The sequence below is a fragment of the Phocoena sinus genome, chromosome 14, assembly GCF_008692025.1.
Source record: "Phocoena sinus isolate mPhoSin1 chromosome 14, mPhoSin1.pri, whole genome shotgun sequence".
Taxonomy (NCBI): Eukaryota; Metazoa; Chordata; class Mammalia; order Artiodactyla; family Phocoenidae; genus Phocoena; species Phocoena sinus.
The window spans coordinates 64,732,326-64,749,671 of record NC_045776.1 but is presented as its reverse complement, the minus strand read 5'-3'; the positions used below and the strand labels follow the sequence as shown (position 1 = coordinate 64,749,671).

The following is a 17,346-nucleotide window of genomic DNA, read 5'->3' as shown; positions in this document are numbered from 1 at the left end:
CAGCGAGGACCTCAGGGTAGCGCCTGCTGTCAGGATGTCTGCCTGGAGGGCAGCTCTCGGTGGCCGCCCCAGCTGGGGGGCCCCCAACTCCACTCTAACCCCACCCTGGGTTCCACCGGGCAGGGATACCCTCTGTGCTACGCCACCCTCACTGGCTGCAGACAGCACTGCCCTCGTGGTGCTCACAGGCCCAGGAGGCCTCACCTAGGTGCTGCGAGCAGACCGCACACCCCATGCCTGATGCTCTCGGGGTGCAGAGGGCCAGCTCTCTGCTGAGCAGGGCCTGCTTCTCGGCTCCCAGAACATGTTGGCCACCTGGGGGTGGGGAGGAGGGGAAGCTGGCACCACGAGGGGCTTCGCCGCAGGTGAGGTTGAGTGTGGCCAGGTGCACAGGGAGTGACTCTGGAGGCAAGAGAGAGTCTGGCTGCCCTACAGGACACGGCACAGGCCGGGCATCCAGTTGTTGGTCCGTGCGGCAGTTCAGTAAATGCAGCAGCTCCCACCAGCTGCGCACCGTGCTCCGTCCCAGGAACCTCGGCGCCGCAACCCTGTCTGGGTCCTGAGAGTCTGTCAGCCACAGGGTTAAGAACCTTTTCTGAGGTTTAATCCCCAGGGGTCAGGTAGGGGTGGTAATTCCTTCAGGCCCTCTTCCCAGGCTGAGAACCACCTTGTGGGCTGGGAGCTCAGAGTCACGTGGCAGGGAGACCCCAGAGGTGGGTGCAGTGCAAGAGGTGCTGAGGGACAACCTGGACCCGGTGCTGAGCCAGTGGAGGCTTGCGGGGAGCTGCTGGCAGGTGGGAGCCAGGCCCCTGGCAAGAAGAGGGTGGGCAGTGCACTGCAGGCCCAACCGAGGCAGGAGGCCCAGGCACGGGTGCTGCAGTCTCCCAGGGCACCCAGGAGCGGTGGTGGTGGAGGCCACTCAGACGGATAGGGATGGGTGTGGCTGGGGCCGCCCCCACAGCAGAGGGTCTGTGCCAGGCAGCCACCGAGCAAAGACCTGGCATCTGCCCTTAAGAGGTCTTTGATCCTGAGGGTGGGGGGGCATGGGGGCAAACAGGGAGTCTGCAAAGGAGCTGTAAGTGGTGTTGGGCTGGGTGCCAGGGGCTCGGGGAGGTGGCAAGTTGGCAGGGACCTAGGGGAAGGGGTAATGATGTTCTTGAGGGGGATCCTTCATGCTGGGAAATGAAGGGACCAGGGGACGGGGCGATGCAAGGAAGGGACACCCGGTCTTTTTAGGCAGGTGATGGCTTTATTCGTTGGGTTCAGCAGGGAGTCCTAATTTTGGGCTGCAGCCCCAGGAACTCTGCGGGCGGCTGCAGGTAGTGGCCACTGTGCTGGGCACCTGACTGGCTTTCCGAATAGAGAAGGGTATGCAACACTCTTCAGGTTTGCACGGAGGCCCAGCCTGGTGGAGAAGGGGGAGCAGCTGTAGGAGGCCACGGAGACAGGAGGCAGAGCCGTGTCCCAGTAGCATGGGCCTGGACAGTCTGCAGCTCCCTGTGGGCCAGCCCGTCTTGCTCCCAACACTGTCCTCCAGAGTCTTGTCCCTCTTCCGCCCGCCCGCACTTGAGGGCCATGTGTGGTCTGGGCAGCGGAGGAGCGAGGTCAGGCTGCTCGGTGAGGCATCACCGTGGGCAGAGGGCTTGGGGCTGACCAGGCCCTGAGGTGAAGCGGGGTGCCTGGGCAGGTCTGCAGCCACCTGGGCTCCAGCCGTCTCGCTCTCCGGGTGCCTGCCTGTTTTCGGCTGTGTCCTGAGGCTGGTGGTGGCCTGTGCTCGGAGGCCTCTGGGGGCCACATTTGTCATCTCCAGGACGGGCGTGGTGAATTCCCTCGGTGCTGGGCGGGCTCCCAGACTGTCTGCTGGCACATCCTGCCCGCCGTGTCTGCGCCCACAGGTGTGCCAGGTCATGGCGGCAGGGAGCCTGGTCCCCGCGTGGGTCCCGTGTTTCACGGAGACATGGGGCTGCCCTTCCTGCTCAGAGCCTGTGACGGGTTGGCGGCCCAAGTGGCCCAAGTGTCCTCAAAGATGGGCCCCAGGCCAGGGCTTCTGCCTGAGGCCCTCCCAGCTCCGCCCACTGTCCCCGCGGCCCACAGCCCTTCTCCTCTCTGCTCTGGCCTCGCAGGCTCGGCTCACTCCCACGTGCTCCGAGCTCTCCAGCCTTTAGCACGTGGCCACCCTGTCCCCTGCCCCTCGTACCTTGCCCGCTTGCCCTGTCCTCCAGGTCTTATGTCAGGCATCACCCCCGCCCAGTGCCCGCACACCCCAACATCACCGTTGCTCATTACAGTGGCCCCGTTGTGTGCGAGCAAGTAGCCGCCTGGCTGGGTCACGTCGATGACTGGGTGGACAGGCGGCCCCCGCAGAGGTTTCTCTGTGAGGCCCGTACGTCCTCCTCCTGAAGGCAGCTAGGCTCTGGGGCCATCACAGTATTTCCTGAGGGGAGAGGCCAGCGGCCAGGCCCACGCCCCCTGCCTGCCCACCACCTGGACTCGGCAGGCCTGGGGAGGTGGTTGTTCACCAGAAAAGGAGATTCTCGATGAGAAACTCAAGCAAGGCTGGAAATTCACTGGATTCCAAGTGGTTCTGACCTTTCATGCTCTACCAGCAGTGTCTCGATGAAGAACAGACTGCTGAGCAGAGACAATAGCAGCCATGAGTCCTACCGCCGCTACCGCCGCCGGCGCACGAGGTGGTCCGACTGCCACCTGGGGAGAGCCAGCCTGCCTCTCCGTGCTTGGGGGAGGCGAGCACTGCGGAGGGGCTGGGACTGGGCTGCCACCCTGTCTTCTCCTTTCCAAGGGCCCTGGCAGAGGCCAGGCGGCCAGGAGAAACCAGAGGCTCCCGGGGCCTGGTGCCAGGCTCCGGACACGGCTCCTCGGAGCTCCTCCCCGCTCAGCGCCTGCGGCTTCCTCCCACCCCAACCCCCGCCACTCCCTGCACCTGGTAGAGGCGTCACTGCCCCACCCCCACTTGCCCGCTGGCCTCCTCATCAGCGCGTTCCCAAGGGTGACGTCAAGACCCCTGGGCGCAGAGGGCATGGAGGGCTGCGGCACGTGCAGGGCAGCTCCTGGGCAGGGGGCAGATTCCAGGCGTCTGTGGACCATGGCAACCAGCAGATCCCAGGAGCTGTGCTCAGCCTTGGTGACGATTCCAGGCCCTCGTCCCAGGAGAATTTAATGGGTCCTTGGCCTGCCTAGGGCCCGGCCCCCCTTGCAGTCCTGCAGACACCAGGGGGCCTTCATGTCCCCATGCGGGGCTGTCCAGGGAGCACAGGAGGCCAGAGCACAGCCCAGTCATGTGTCACCTGGTGGGTCCTGTGGGGCGGCAGCCATGCCCAGGGTCCCCATCACAGGTGGGAGGACAGGTCACAGTCCGAGCTCACGCAGCCATGGGCCCTCCCCGAGCCACACCTGCTGCCCGGGGCCAAGGCAGGCTGCCCTGCCCCACCCGCCCTTTGGGGAGCCACTTCCTTCTCCGCCTGGCTCATGGCCTCTTCCCAGGGTAAAGAAAGATGAGAAACTGAGCCATGGCCAGCCTGGGCGCCCACCCCACATGGCAGCCCCTGCAGCACCCCCCCTTTAGTACCTGGCAGGCGGGACCCCAGCACCCTGCTGTCAACTGCCACCCAGCCTCAGCCCAGCGCACCTGCTGATGGACCCATGGCCTCTGCATGGTGGGGTGTCCTTCAGAAGGGGAGGACGAGGCAGCTGTGAGGTGTCAGTGTTCTCACGGGAGCACCCTCAGCGGCTCGCTCGCTGCCCTTTCCTGGTGAAGCTGTCAGCAGGCCTGCCGTGCGCCTGTTGTATACCTGCCGTGCACCTGCTGGGTGGGCAGCCGCGGGCCTTAACGTGTGTGTGCAGTGTGCCCGAGGAGGGGGGCTGCTCCAGGCTGTCCTACAAATAGTGTACTTTGTCATTCAGCCCAAAAAGGGAGCATGTTTCAGTGATACGATGAACGGCACTGTGTCACAAAATGGTGCTGCCTGGGTCTGCGGCAAAACTGACCGTCACCTGCCGGTGACAGAGGGGGTGGCATTTGTGCAAAGGATGTGGTTACAAGTGGGAGATGCGAGAGGTGGATGATACCCGGCTTAGATTAGGAAGGGCCCTGACGTACCCTTCAGTGCCCTTAACCAGCCAACTTTGCCGATGAGGGCACTGAGGCCCAGAGATCACTCTTCATGGGTCCCAGGGTGGGGGCAGTGAGCAGGATTCGGGGGACTTGAGTGGCCATGAGGGTTGGCACTGGCCCAGCAGCCCCCACCCCTTCAGTGGCAGGACCACAGGGAGCTCCAGCAGAGCAGGTCCCCACTCTGCCTCCTGCTCCCGACCCGGTGGAGGACATAGTTCCAGGAACCGTGCCGTGGGGACTTGGGACAGAGCCAGAGAAGCGTGCCATTGACCCGCCAGAGGCCACCAGCCTCCCCCACCAGGCACTGGTCTCCCCAGCAGCTCCTTCTGGTCTCGTGATGTGCCAGGGCCACATGCACCTTTGACCTCTGCAAACCACGCTGCCCCTGGGACAGCAGAGGCCTCCTGGACCAGAGCCAGGAGGCAAAGGCAGCTAGAGGGCCAGGCCCCCGGCAGGGCCACCACGGTGCCTCACACCGGGTGCAGCGAGCACAGGGCTCGGCTGGCCCCGAGCGCTCCCCCCGCTGGCGTCCCCCTCCAGGCTCAGCCCAGCCCTTTTTCTCTGTGGCCTGTTACCCCTCCCAAGTGTTGGAGACGTGTGGCGGCTCGAGGGGGCCAGGTGTGCACTCACAGCCGGATCGTTGGTGGCCCGGAGCCGCTGCCGGCGCTTGTGAACAGTACCCACCTCTGTGTGGGCTCCTCCGGCCCTGGCACTAGCCGGGTTCCTCGCTCCACTGCCTGGCCCTTATCTCAGCCCTAAGGGGGCTGAGGTCATGTGGTCCTCCCCTCTGTGGGCCCTGAGCCTCGCGTGGGTGAGGGGGAGGGTGGGTGGAGAGGCAGCAGCCGCAGCTGGCCCTCCCCTGCTCCCAGGGCAGCCGAGCACGAGGCCCCTCTCTATGGCAACTTCCTCCGTTCTCCCTGCCCTGTCACACTGGGCATTCCCAAGGGCTCCTGCTTCCTGCTCCCTTTGTGCTCAGCTCGTGCCCAGAATAGGTCCTCCAGCAGAGGTCAGCCAGACGGAAGGACAGAAGGACAGGCAGGCCACCTGCCACTCAGTGTGGCCTCCCTCCAGACCCGCTCCTCACCCTGGGATCTTTGTGTGCCCGCCCCTCCATGGCGGCCACCTCCTGCCACGTCACTAGAGCGCCCCCCCAACCCCAGGCACAGGCTGTCACTGGACACAGTGGAGCAGGTGGGACGTGCCCCCCCACCCCATCCACGCTCCACCTCTCCCACACGACAGCCTTTGCCACATGCCCTGGTGGAATCTGCATGGGGGTGTCCACGTGTCCCTCGGATCTAAGGCTGCAATCCTTCCCCCATAGGCGGGTTGGGGTCAGCCTCTTGCCAGGTCGCGGACCAGCCCTGGGAGGGAGGAGGCAGGCGCCATTGGTGCTCTGTGGGCAGCGCTGGCCCCCACCTGCACAGCACACCCATCCACTGGAGGGCAGTGGCTGGCCAGCACCAGCTCACAAGTGCCAATTTTTCCGTTTTTAAGAAGTTTGTGAGCTGTTTGACATAATGTTGGTAGCTTAAAATCAGCCAGGTGAGAGTAATGACACCATGGAAGTTGGCAGCCTCTACAGCCGGCCCCCACCCCAGCCAGATGTTAAACATTCACCAGCCTCCTGCAGCCGGTGACCCCCGAGCCCTGGCTGGAAGGGCCTGCCCGTCAGGCTCATTCATCGGTGAATTACAGTGTTCACTGTCTGCATCCTTTTAAAGAGCTGTCAGCCTCCTCTGTGACCCCTCAGCGCCTCCCTGCTCTGGCCCTGTGACCACACCTGTCTTTTCTGTTCACGTTCGTCCTGCTTGCGAATGGTCATTTGCCAGATGGCTTCACGCTCTCCCCGGGCAGGTTCACGAGAATCAAGCCTCTGCATAGGGGAGCAGCCTGGAGCCGGCTGGTTCTGCCATGTCTGTCAGCATGTTGGACTCACGTGCGAATCTGCTCCAGCTGGGCCTCCCGGGTCCCCGCTTGAGGACAGGCCCCATGGGGCTTGTTCTGGAAGCAGTGAGGGACAGAGGCGACTGTGGCCCTTCCTCCCCTGAGGTCACATGGGGACCGCATTGAGCAACCCCTGGAGGCTAGAGTGGCTCCCCCAGTACCCACATCCGCTGGCCCCATGCTGGCTGTGGCTGGCCCCGAGGCACCCCAGTGCAGCAGCTCTCTGGGTCCAGAGAACCCCAGGGGGCCTCCTGCCCTAGAGACCGCCTTGCAGGGGAGAAGGGAGCAGGGCCTGGACAGATTGGGATGAAGGTGGGGATGGTAATCTGGGCTCGACCTTGCGCGTCCAGCCTGCGTCGTGGGGCCTGTGGGGGCAGCCCACAGAGGCAGGACCGAGGGGTTTGGGGGGGCCATGGAGAGCTGGGCCGGCTGGGCGAGGTCCCGGGTGCCAAGCCCCACTCCCAGCACCGCCTGGGGTAGACATTGCTGCCAGGGCTCATCAGGGCCTCTGCAGCTCCCATGTCTGCGTACATCCTCTCTGCCGGGTGATCTGCTCTTCTCAATGTCCCTGCACCCCGCGGAACATCTGTATCCCGCACTTAACAGGAGCTTCAGGGCAGAGGGACCTCCCCAGCACGCATCCCACTCAGCGCCCAGGCCCGCGGGTTAGTTAGTTTCCTGAGCGCATTAGCCCCACTCCTTACGCACACGTCAGAACCCAGAGGGGTTTTTAAGACGCAGATTATTATTGTTTTAAGGGATTTCTATAATCTGAGAACTGAAAAACAACTTCTCCACTTAGCAAGAACAGGCTCCAGGGAGCTGGCTGAGACCACTGGGGGACCCTCGGTAACCAGCACAGACAACTGGCCTGAACAACACTGAGAAAGGCTTCTGTGCTAACAGAACTCGGGGACTGCCCCCGCCCCCCCGCAGGCCCCTCTGGCTCTGACAGTCTAGTGTTTTGGTAGATCTGAATACAGTCCACTAGGGGAAGGGAGCATGGTCATCTGAGGGGGGCCCCCCGGATAGAGCAGAAGGTGGCCCTGTTCCCTGCACGTGGCTCCCCACTGGACACATGTCCTCAGATCCAGAGACCCAACTCAGGCTGGCCCGGGAACCTGGGCCACAGCTCACCCTGACCCTGTCTTCATCACCCCTAGCTGGTGTCTCCTCAGCTCGTGTATTTGCTCTAATTTCATGAATAAAACCACAGTCACCCAGAGGCCCTGGGCCTCATGTCCTGAGGTTTCTGCTGAGGCCAGCCCCAGGCCACAGCCCCACACACCTTTTCGGGCCTTCGGTGACCCTGGGAAGGCTGACGGCATTCTGGCTGAGGAGGCCCAGAGCCTCCAAGCCACATGGCACAGCTCCATGTTCCCCAGAAGCCATAGCCTCTGGGCCTGTGTCTCAGGCTCCAGGAAACCAGCTCTGCAGCCAACTACCAGCCGCTGGGGAAAGAACAGTCTGGAACAGCTGACTGGGGCAACCTGTAGTTCTTGGGCGGCTTCCCACTCCGGCCCTTTGTTTACTGCCTGCCGGCTCCAGGGACGCCCCCTCGGCTCCTCTTTCAGCCTCATCTGCCCAAAGACAGGACCTCAGGAGGCGAGAGGGGGCCGACCACATGCAGCCCCAGTCCTGTGCGTCCTCAGCTGGACAGGCTGGTCCAGTCGTGGCTCCCTTGTCTGCGAAGCCAGACGACAGATCCGTGGCTCAAGGACAGGATGCAGTTTTGACATCTGCCAGGTGCCTGTGCTTGGTGCCTGCAGGGCCTGGGACTCTGGGGCTGGCGCTCTGATGGAGGGGGATGCCCAGCAGTGGAGCTTAGACCCTGGTCAGCCCCGTGGCCTCCCCTGTGGCCTGGGCCACCCTGCCTGGTTTGGTGGCTGGGAAGGCTGTGGGAATCGCACAGGCCTGCAGGGAACACAGTGCCCTCCTGCCATTTCCTGTTCTTCTCACAAGAGACAACCACCCAGCCCCCCACTCCCCATTCCTGCTCAGGCTTCCCAGGGCCAGGCTGCAAGTGCCTCTCAGTACCGAGGGGTTTTGGGGGGCCATGGAGAGCTGGGCCACCTGGGCGAGGTCCCGGTGCCAAGTCCCACCCCCAGCACAGCCTGGGGCATCAGGATGTGGCATCACCAAGGCCAGAGACCACACTGAATCAGGACAGAGGAGGCGCTGGGCAGAAGTGTCACCACGCTCTCCTTTGATGCCCAAACCTAGCAGGCTGGCCTTTTGTAGCACAGCTGACCGGGGGACCTGGCATTGGGCACCACCAGCCCTGACACAGCACATGTTCCTCCCGGGGCATCCCAGCCCCTGCTGCAGTGGTGTGGGGCCCAGGGAGGGCAGGAGGTCTCTTCTGGACAGCAAGGAGCCCCTGGGGGTGGGAAACCTACTGTCCCCAATGGTTGTGGAGGACATGGATGGAGACACTGCGTGTGACTCCAGCCTGGATTCACTGAGACCACAGCCATGAGCTGCTGACCAGCCGGCCTCTGGCACGCCCTTCCCCCAAACCTTGTTCCTGCTCCTGCCCAGTGCTCTGTCCCCAGGCACAGCTGCTGTGACCCCGTGGCCCGGTATCTCCTGCCATACTGCCAGTCTGGGGGGATGGGCTGGCCCAGCCCTGGGGGTGATACGGGTGGTCACAGCTGGAGGGGGGGTGAGGTTTCGAGGACCCACTCAAGAGGCAGTGACACGAAGACAAGGGCTTGGGAACCAGAAGCAGGGCCCCACCCAGCTTCTTCATCCCCCTGCTTCACCTGCAAAGGGGGCTGAGAGGCTTGGACCGTGCTGGCCAGGGCGAGCACCGGGAGAACGCTGTCAGCCACCGAGTACCTAGCAGGGTGTGGGGTATGTCAGCCACACTGACAGCATCTGGGGCAGGATAAAGCGCCAGGTGCCCCCACAGGTAGGAGCAGTGTTCCCAGGCTCGAGGGCCCTGCCGTGGTCCCAGGGTCCTGCGGAATTCCCTAAACCGCGTCCCGATTGTATGGCTGCACCAGCACGTGGAGGCATCCTTCCTGAGAGAGGCTCTGTCACTTCGATCAGTTTCTCAGTGGAGCTGAGACCCCGGAAGACTGCCCTTGCCCAGCCCCGACACCCTGCTGATGGAGAAGCCAGGGTTATAATGGGCAGCAGTGGCCCAAATATTACTTCCTAAGGATGAGCATTTCTGAAATCCATCTTGTTTGGCCACAAGCAGAGGTTCCCCACTGAGATGTCTACCCACCCCCCAGCCCTGTCCCCAGCTTCTCGTGTCCCTGCAGGAACTGGCCACCTGCTGCCCATGGCTCTCCAGCCTTTCCTCCAGGAGGGGTGGCCCAGGGCTGTGCCCAGGGGTGCAGAAGCTCCATCTTGCTGAACAGTGTTAGGCAAGGGTGTTGGGGCCCAGGGGGTCCTCAATCTGGTCCCAGGAGGGCTGTTTGCACTGCCGTTGCCTCCCGTGGTGGCAGTGATGGTCTGCAAGCCAGGCCAGGCCTGCAGGCACTTGCAGCATGCTGTCTGCTAACTTCCCCGTCAGTGACTGACAGCAGGGGGGCTTGGATCGAGCCAGCAAGATTTAACACAAAAACAAATAGAAAGCAGTTCTCATTTCAGCTGAAGCTGAAAAGGACTGGAAGGACTGGGGCTTTAGAAGAGGCATCCTCCCTGGTAGCGGAGCGGTTGGAGGTCGGGGGAGGTGGGCGGATGAGGTGAGAGCAGGTGGGACCCAGAGCCCAGACCTCATCCTAGGCTGCCACCCTTCCTCCCTGGGCCTGGGCATGACATTGGGAGCTGGGAGCGGGACACAGAGCTCCAGCCCTTGCAGAGCAAGTGCTCCAAGTGTGGCCTTGGGAATCTGGGAGTCAATTCTAACTCAGTCCCCCCCCATGCAAAGTTACGAGATGCCCACTGCCCTCGTCACACCTGCCCGGGGCTCTACTGGACACTTGTGGGATCAGGAATGGTCCTTTCTGGCCCTGAGATCCTGTCGGTCATTGATTCTGAGGCTCAGTGAGAACAGAGAGCAGAAGAATGATGTGTGTTTGGGGTGCAGGGGCTGGCTGGCCACACAGACTCCCAGGGGACAGCTCGGTCAGGTGGGCAAAGTCCCCAGCCAGGGCATGAGCATGTTTTGGTGCTGGGGTGGGGCAGTGACCTGCCTGTGTGGCCCCAGGGTCATCACGTGGCCACCTGTGGTCCATCTGGGCTGTCTGGCTCCTGAGGACGCCAAGGACAGCATGGCTGTGTCAGTGGAAGGGGGGCGCTCGGTGGAGCACACTCGTCCCGAGGCACCCCGGTCCCAGCCCCGTGCCGGGCACCTGGGGAAACGGTGGGGCCCAGGGCGCGGTCCTTCCTCTCCGGGGGCAGATGTCCGGGTGGGAGGACGAGGGCAGGGGAAAGAGGCTGGGCCTCAGGTGCTGTCACGGACCCTGCACACAAACCTCTAAGCCCCCCAGGCGGGCTGCCACACTTGCTGCTACTCTGGGTCACCCTAGCCCCCTCTGAGCCGTATACTTTGGGAGACTGGGGACCAACAAACAGGCTGCCTGGAGAAGGTGGGTGCTGAGCATGGGGCGGGGACAGGTGGCATCAGGCGAGGTGGCCCGAGGCTGAGCTTCCGCTGTTTCTGGCAGGTTCAGGATGGGTTTCAGGCCATTAGGGCCCGAGCACAGCTTCCCCGCAGCCTGTTATCTTGTTTAAACAGCCCTACTGTTTGAAGTGGCAGGCCTGCGGCGCTGTTACTACGAGCGTCACAGCTGTCACTCGATGGGGGGCAGCGGACACACAAACGGTGCCTCTGACCTCTGGACCCGTCGGAACACACTCCCACCCCAGTGAAGCCCCATCTGCCACTGGCCCAAGGCCTGCAGGGCCGAGCCTCCTCCTGCCCCCACCTGGGCTGCAGCAAGCCGCCCCCTGGGAGGTGAGAGGCGGTGGCCCTTTGCTGAGCCCCCTTCTCGTGCCTGGGGAGGGGGGCCAAGGGCTGTGAGCACCAGGACTGTGGGGCGCGAGGTGCACCGCCCCAAGCGCCAATCCCTCTGTGCTGCTCGCTAATCCCCACACTCTGGCCGCGACTTCCGCGGCCCCTCGGGCTGCTCGTCTGCAGGTGGCGCGGAGGCCAGGGGTCAGAGCAGCAGGAACTGGGGCACCGACGGGGACACACAGTGGAGTCGGTCCTGGGGTCGCCGCACAAACCCCGGAGTTTGGGGGAGGAAGATGAACCCCGAGCCTTCATCCCCGTCAGGTCAGGGGGTTCCTGATGGTTTTAAAGCCAGAAGGGCACCTGCCTGTAAACGCTTTTTCCCCTCATTTTGCTCCACGATGGCGCTGAGGCGAGAACGGACACAGGCCACTGCCGGCAAAGGGCCAGGACGGCACGGAGCCTGCTGCGGGGAGCGGGGGAGGCCCAGCGCTGCCAAGTGTCAGGGTCCTGGTTGGGAGGAGGGGAGGCTGGGGGCGCAGGCGGGCCCCTCCCCAGTGGCCAGGTCCGACCACCTGGACAGGCAGGACACGCGGCGCCCGGCGTCCTCTCACTGTAACCCCTGCACACGGCCGCCTTACCGACCACCTACATCCCGCACCATCCAGCCCTGCCTGCCGTGGCCCCGCGGCCAGCAGACCACTCACCCTGCCGGGCGCTGGAGAGAGCAGCCCCCGCAGACCGGGTGGTGGTGCTCAAAGCCACAGCAAATCAACAGAAGGGTTCCAGCTGGCGACTGGCTACTTCAGGGAGGCTCAGGGATGCCCTTGAGAGCCCACCCCTCCGCTGGGACCCAGGGGAGGACAGCCTGGTGAAGGTCCCACGCGGGGATGAGTTGGGGCCAGGCAGAAGGTGCCGGGTCACCCCGCTGGGATGGGAGCTGCTGGAGGGCTATGCACAGGGCAGCGAAGTGACCCCAGGTTGCAGAGACACGGAGCAGAGGCAGGGAGAGGTGGGAAGGAGATTCCAGGTGTGGCTGGAGGTGCCGTCAACTGGACAGTTGCAGGTAGAGCCCATGGCCCGACTCCGGGACCCTGGCCTCTGTTGGGGGGTTGTGTCCACTCGTGGGTACTGCCTCCCCTGGCAGAGGCAGCCAGACAGTGCCCTCCCTCCATGCCACCTGCCCCAGCTTGCTGGCTTGGCACTGGGTGGTCAGTGCACGTGTGTCCGCTCCTAGGGCCTCAGTTCTCTTAAGCCAGGATTGCCCCTTGCTTCTCTCTGTGTTTCCGAGAGTGACTGCTTGACGTCCAGGGAAAGGTGCCGGGAGAGGCCGGGCTTGGATCTTGGACGCCAGTGTCGGTGGTAGGGATGCTGGGCCTCCAGCTTCCTGTCACTGTCTGTCGACCACGTTTCTACCGTGACTCACTTCCCGACAGCCCAGAATAACTGCTATCTCCTGGTTGGCAGGACCTGAAACTCTTGGGTGAGGCCAAGTCCAAGGCCAACCGAGGCAGCCATGGGGGCTTGGGGTGGGGCTGCCTCAGGGCTCCTCGCTCAGGCCCCCACTCCTTTCAGCCTGACCCACTCACATCACCCAGCGAGCCCTAAAGCTGAAATGAGCCGGGGAGAAAGGGGGTCAGACAGAAGATGGGGGGGTGGCGCTGGTTTGAGTGGGCGTCTGGTGCCAAGGGTCAGAGTAGGGGATCAGGGCCTGCACTGGGAGGCCTCTGAGGTCCCAGGGACATGAGAAGGTGGGGTAGGAACGTGCTGAGGGACTGGAAGGGGGACGGGGTGCCGAGAAGCGCCGTGGCTGTGCCTGGTGGAGGGGAAGGCGGCGGCGGGAGGGGCACGGGGAGTGAGCTGCCTGTGCGGCAGGGCCGTGCCAGTCGATCTTGGCCTGGGTGTCCCCAGGGCCCACAGGGTGCAGGGGCAGTGTGGCTCCGTGGGCTCGAGGGCCCAGACTTGAGGAATGGGTGCACTGACCCTGGGCAGCCAAGGGGGAACGCTGCCCACCCCAGAGAGAGAAGGGGGAGGGCGGCAGCACCCCCAGCTCGCCCTGTTGCCCCCGCACAGGCTGCGGCACCACCCACAATGGGCCACCCGTGCAGATGAGCCCCGGGGACAGTCAGGGGCTCATTGCTCCATTAGCCTCATTAATCCAATTCTCCATTCTGGCGCGGCCAGCACTTAGGCTTGGGGGAGGAAGAAGTGAGGAGCGCTAACCAGGTTGGTCTGGACTTGACCCCTGTCATCCAGCTCTGTCCCCAGGCGCCTCCCCGTTGCCTGAGGCCAGGAGCTGGATGGGGATGGCAAGGACCAAGGGGTGGCTGTGGCCATCGGAAGCTCTCCTTGGGGCAGAGGGGCCTGGGCAGGCCAGGCTGGCCCTCACAGCCCCCATTTCCACATCCATAAACGGGGATGTGGGGAGAAGCCCTCACAGCCACTGCTCTGAGAGGAGCAGAGAGCTGGACCTCTGCACATCACAGCAGCCTCCGCGCAGAGGAGGAGCAAGGCCCAGAGCCTCCAGGGGCAGCTGTCGAGGGCGAGGCACCATCCTTCCGTAACAATCCCACCCCCGCCCCTCCCACTGGGAGTGCCACCCACCCAGGGCACTGCAGGCAGGAGCCGGTACCAGAAGGACCTCCCCTCTTCACTGCCCACTGCCCTGCCCGCCAGGGAGAGTGAGATACCCTCAACACCCGGAGGCCCCCCCCCACTCCCAAGAAGTAGACAGTGATGGACAGTGTGGTCTGGCCAGCCAGCTAGGGCTGGGCCTGTGTGCCCCTGTGGAGAGGGACACCTGGCCCAGCTCAAAGATGGAGCGTCTTCTGCCTTCGGTCTGTGTTGCTGTGCTGCTGTGCGAGGCCCGAGGGTGGAGGCTTCCTCCCCAGTTGCCATGGAAACTGCATGCTGAGTGTCCTAAGCTCAACCAAGGGAGGGGAGCAGCTGCCCTGGGTGGCAGCTGCCGTCACAGACTCTCAGTGTTAGGAAGGGCCCGAGGGGCTGCCCCACTCCTGCGCTGGCCAGCGCAGAGGGCAGCTCTGAGGCCTTCTCGCCTGCATCTCCCTGTGGGCACTGGACCACCACCACATCTGCTCTCTTGTCTGCACAGGGCTATAGTGACTCCATCCAGGCCTGGATGAGCCAAGCACACAGGCCCTGCCCTCCTGCAAACACTTCCAATGAGGGACGCGATACTGGGGGTGGGTGTGTGTGTGTGTGGAGAAACACAGATTCTGGTGACAGTGGGGAGCCAGGGCTGCCTGGGGAGGCCCGAGCGTCCCATTCCCATCCCTGCGGGCGTGAGTGGAGGTCTGAGTCATCTCCTGCACCGGCTCTGCACTGGGCTTCTGCCAGGACGGCGCGGCCATGCTGCCTCGCTGCCTGAGGCCTCCAGCTCAGTCTGGGGCTGTTGCTCTGCTCCTTGCCACCCCACCCTGATCCCAGGGAGCCCTCCTGCCTGCACCCCGCAGCCTAAGGGCAGACGCAAGCCAGGGCCTTGCTCGCCTGAGCCACCTCCACGACCCGAGACAAGCTGGAGCCCCAAAAGGGAAATAAGCTCTGGAAGGATAAGGACCCTCGGTGGACGAGTAGGGGAGCTCAGGGCTTCAAGCCACTGGGCAGCCTGAGGGCTGGGCCCAGCCTCTTCCCCACGGAGCCCAAGGCACCTCCCAGCAGGGCCCCCTGAGCACCCCCAGGCCGCACTAGACTTCTCTGCAGCTTTGCATGAAGATAAAAACACCCCTCTCTCACCCCCAACGACCAGCCCCCCACTTCTTTGGTGACAAAGAATAAGCTCTTTCCCTGAGCAGCCAGTGCCATCCGTGGAGGGGTTTTACTCCGGAGGTGCAATCCTGCCTTCACAGCTTTCCACAGTTACAGACGCATCTAACACAGGCCCCGCCACCCCCACCCCTGTGCACCTGCCCGGACCTCGGGACCTGGGTGTGACGGTAGGGCCCACTCGCCCTCTCCCCGCTGGAGAAGGCTGGGGATGTCCAAGCCCGGCTCCCCCGGCAGGGCTCAGGGTGGGCCATGGAGGTCTCGGGGGCTCCTCCCACCCACCAGGCCCAGAGCACAGGGCTCCGGGCCTCACCTGCCTCCCGGGCAGTGGAGGCGGGGAGGGCAGTCAGCGCCGCACAGAGGACGACCCCAGACTTCCCTTTGGGACGTGCCGCTCGCTGGGTCAGACGCGCCTCCGCACCCCTCGAGCCACACCACCACAGAGGGAGCAGAGGCTTGGCTGTTGGTGCCAGCTCGATATCCAGCCCTGGCTGGACCCTCCCCCTTGGCCCATGCAGCCAGGGTGCTGCCAGGAGGCCTCACTGCCTGGTCCCGCCCTCAGCGCCCTTGGAGCCTGGCACCATTGCCCGGGTGGGGCCTGGTGGCTGAGCCTCAGGGCTGGCACCATCGTGGTGAATGGAGCTCATTCATGTCCTCAGCCCAGCCTCCCAGCTCTGCTTCCAGCGTTTAAAGCTAAATTCACAGTTCCCAAGAACAAACACTCCAGGCGCTCCTACAACAGGCAGACCTGGGCTTCCCGGACTGAAACGGAACTGAGAACTCGTGTTAGGGACGAGAAACCTGAGTCCCAGGGTGGGACAGAGCCTCCCTGGGCTCTGAGCCCCAAGCAGCGGAGCCAGCGCCAAGGCCCAGCCCCGCTGCATCCTCTTCCCCCTGCCGGCTGCCCGCTGCGGCCCCAGGCCTTGGCCGTGGCTGGCTTCCTGTTGCCTCATCCTAGCCTCACAGGGCCCCCTGCTCCAGGCCACCTCCCCTTTTATCTCTGAGTCATGCCGTGATGGCCGCTCTGGTCACTGGTGCCTGGCATGGAGACTCAACTTTCCAGAAGTGTCACGTTTTAGCTCCCAGCCTCGTGAGCAGGATCCCTAACAGATCATGCTGTACAGGTGGGGAAACTGAGGCTCAGAACAAACAGGAGCTGGCGGCTGGCAGAGCAGGGGTTCTGGCCCTCGTTGGCCACTCCACAAGCTCACCTCTCCTCCGTCCTCCTCACACCTAGAAGGGCGCCTGGAGCGCCTCTGCCCACGGAGGCTGAGGAGGGGCGGGGGTGCGGGCCTAGCGGTGAAGGTTGTTGGCGTGCCGGCGGGCTGGGGTTTCCGGGTCTCCCGGGCCCTGGGGTTTGGGCCGGTTCTGGGAAGGGCTGAAACCTTGACATCACCAGCACTTTATGAGGTCTGGGACTGGAGCCTCTGCTGTGCCCAGGGCGAGCCGAGCAGTCAGCGTTCGGGTGGCTCCCTTGCCTGTTGGGGAACCCGTGCTCCCCTTTTGTAGAGTGCAGGGCTGGACTTGGGCGTCCACATTTGGGGCCAGTGCCCGCCAGCCAGCCCGCGAGGAAGCCAAAGGCAGCCCTCTTGGCCTATTAAATCAAGGAAATGCTCGCCTGGCAATCGGTGCTGTCCTGTGCCCTTGCAACAGTGAGCGAGGGGCTGAGTGGGTGTCACAGGTTCTGGGCAGCCGTTGGGTCTCCAGGCTGAGCAGTTATGGAGCCCCCAGAGCAGAGGAACCAGGCAGAGCTGGGAGCCAGCAGCCTGGGGGGAGGTGCTGGTGGCCCTGGGGGCTCAGGATGGCAGCTGAGCCGGGTCTGCAGAGTCCAGACCCCTCCCTCTCCATCCCACCTCCCACAGAGGCTCTGTGCCGGTGGGGAGGGAGGCAGGTCTTGGACAAGAGGAGATGAGGTCACCCCAGTGCCAGGGCGCCGGCAGTGAGTGGCATGCAGACTGTCTGCTGGGAAGGCAGCCACAGGCCGAGGCCCAGCAAACCTGGTTTCTCTCAAACCAACACTGTTGCTCCTGCAGCAGTCCTGGTGCTGGGTGCCGTGATCGTCCCCATTTTACAGATGAGGACACTGAGGCTGGGAGAGGAGAAAGGACTTGTCCAAGGTTCAGCGAGCCCTGGTGGTGAGAGCGAACCGCAGGCCGCAAATCTGTACCCATAACAGGGACACCTGCCCTTTCGTGACTCAGGGGAGCCTTCATGGGGGACCAGGGCCGAGGCTCCCCTTCACGCCCCAGCCCCGGCCTCCTCAGGATGTTCCAGGAGCCGGTCTGGTCCAGGCCACCACGGGTGCTGTCACGTGGCGGTTGTGCTCAGGGTAAAGGCCTCCACCACTGAGCTCGGCACTTAGCAAAGATTCCAGTCTCCGACCAGCAAGCTGGAAGCCCCTCAGAGGGGGGTCACCAGCTGCAGCCCCCTGGGGAAAGTCCAGTCTGTTCGATGAGGTTGAGTGTATTCAGACGTGTCCAAGCAGGAGCTTTCTCTGCAAATGGCTGAGAAATGACTTGTGCGCCACCCTGGGGACTGTCCAGCTGCCTCCCAGGGTCTGACGTGTGCTGTTACA

The 17,346-nt window shown here is 63.9% G+C and overlaps 2 protein-coding genes across 2 annotated transcripts in view; one reads left to right on the top strand and one right to left on the bottom strand.

Annotated features, from left to right (window-relative positions):
• Positions 1-17,346, bottom strand: part of RSPH14 (radial spoke head 14 homolog) — a 60,784-nt gene that overhangs the window by 28,564 nt on the left and 14,874 nt on the right. The window lies entirely within an intron of this gene.
• Positions 1-17,346, top strand: part of GNAZ (G protein subunit alpha z) — a 41,111-nt gene that overhangs the window by 19,949 nt on the left and 3,816 nt on the right. The window lies entirely within an intron of this gene.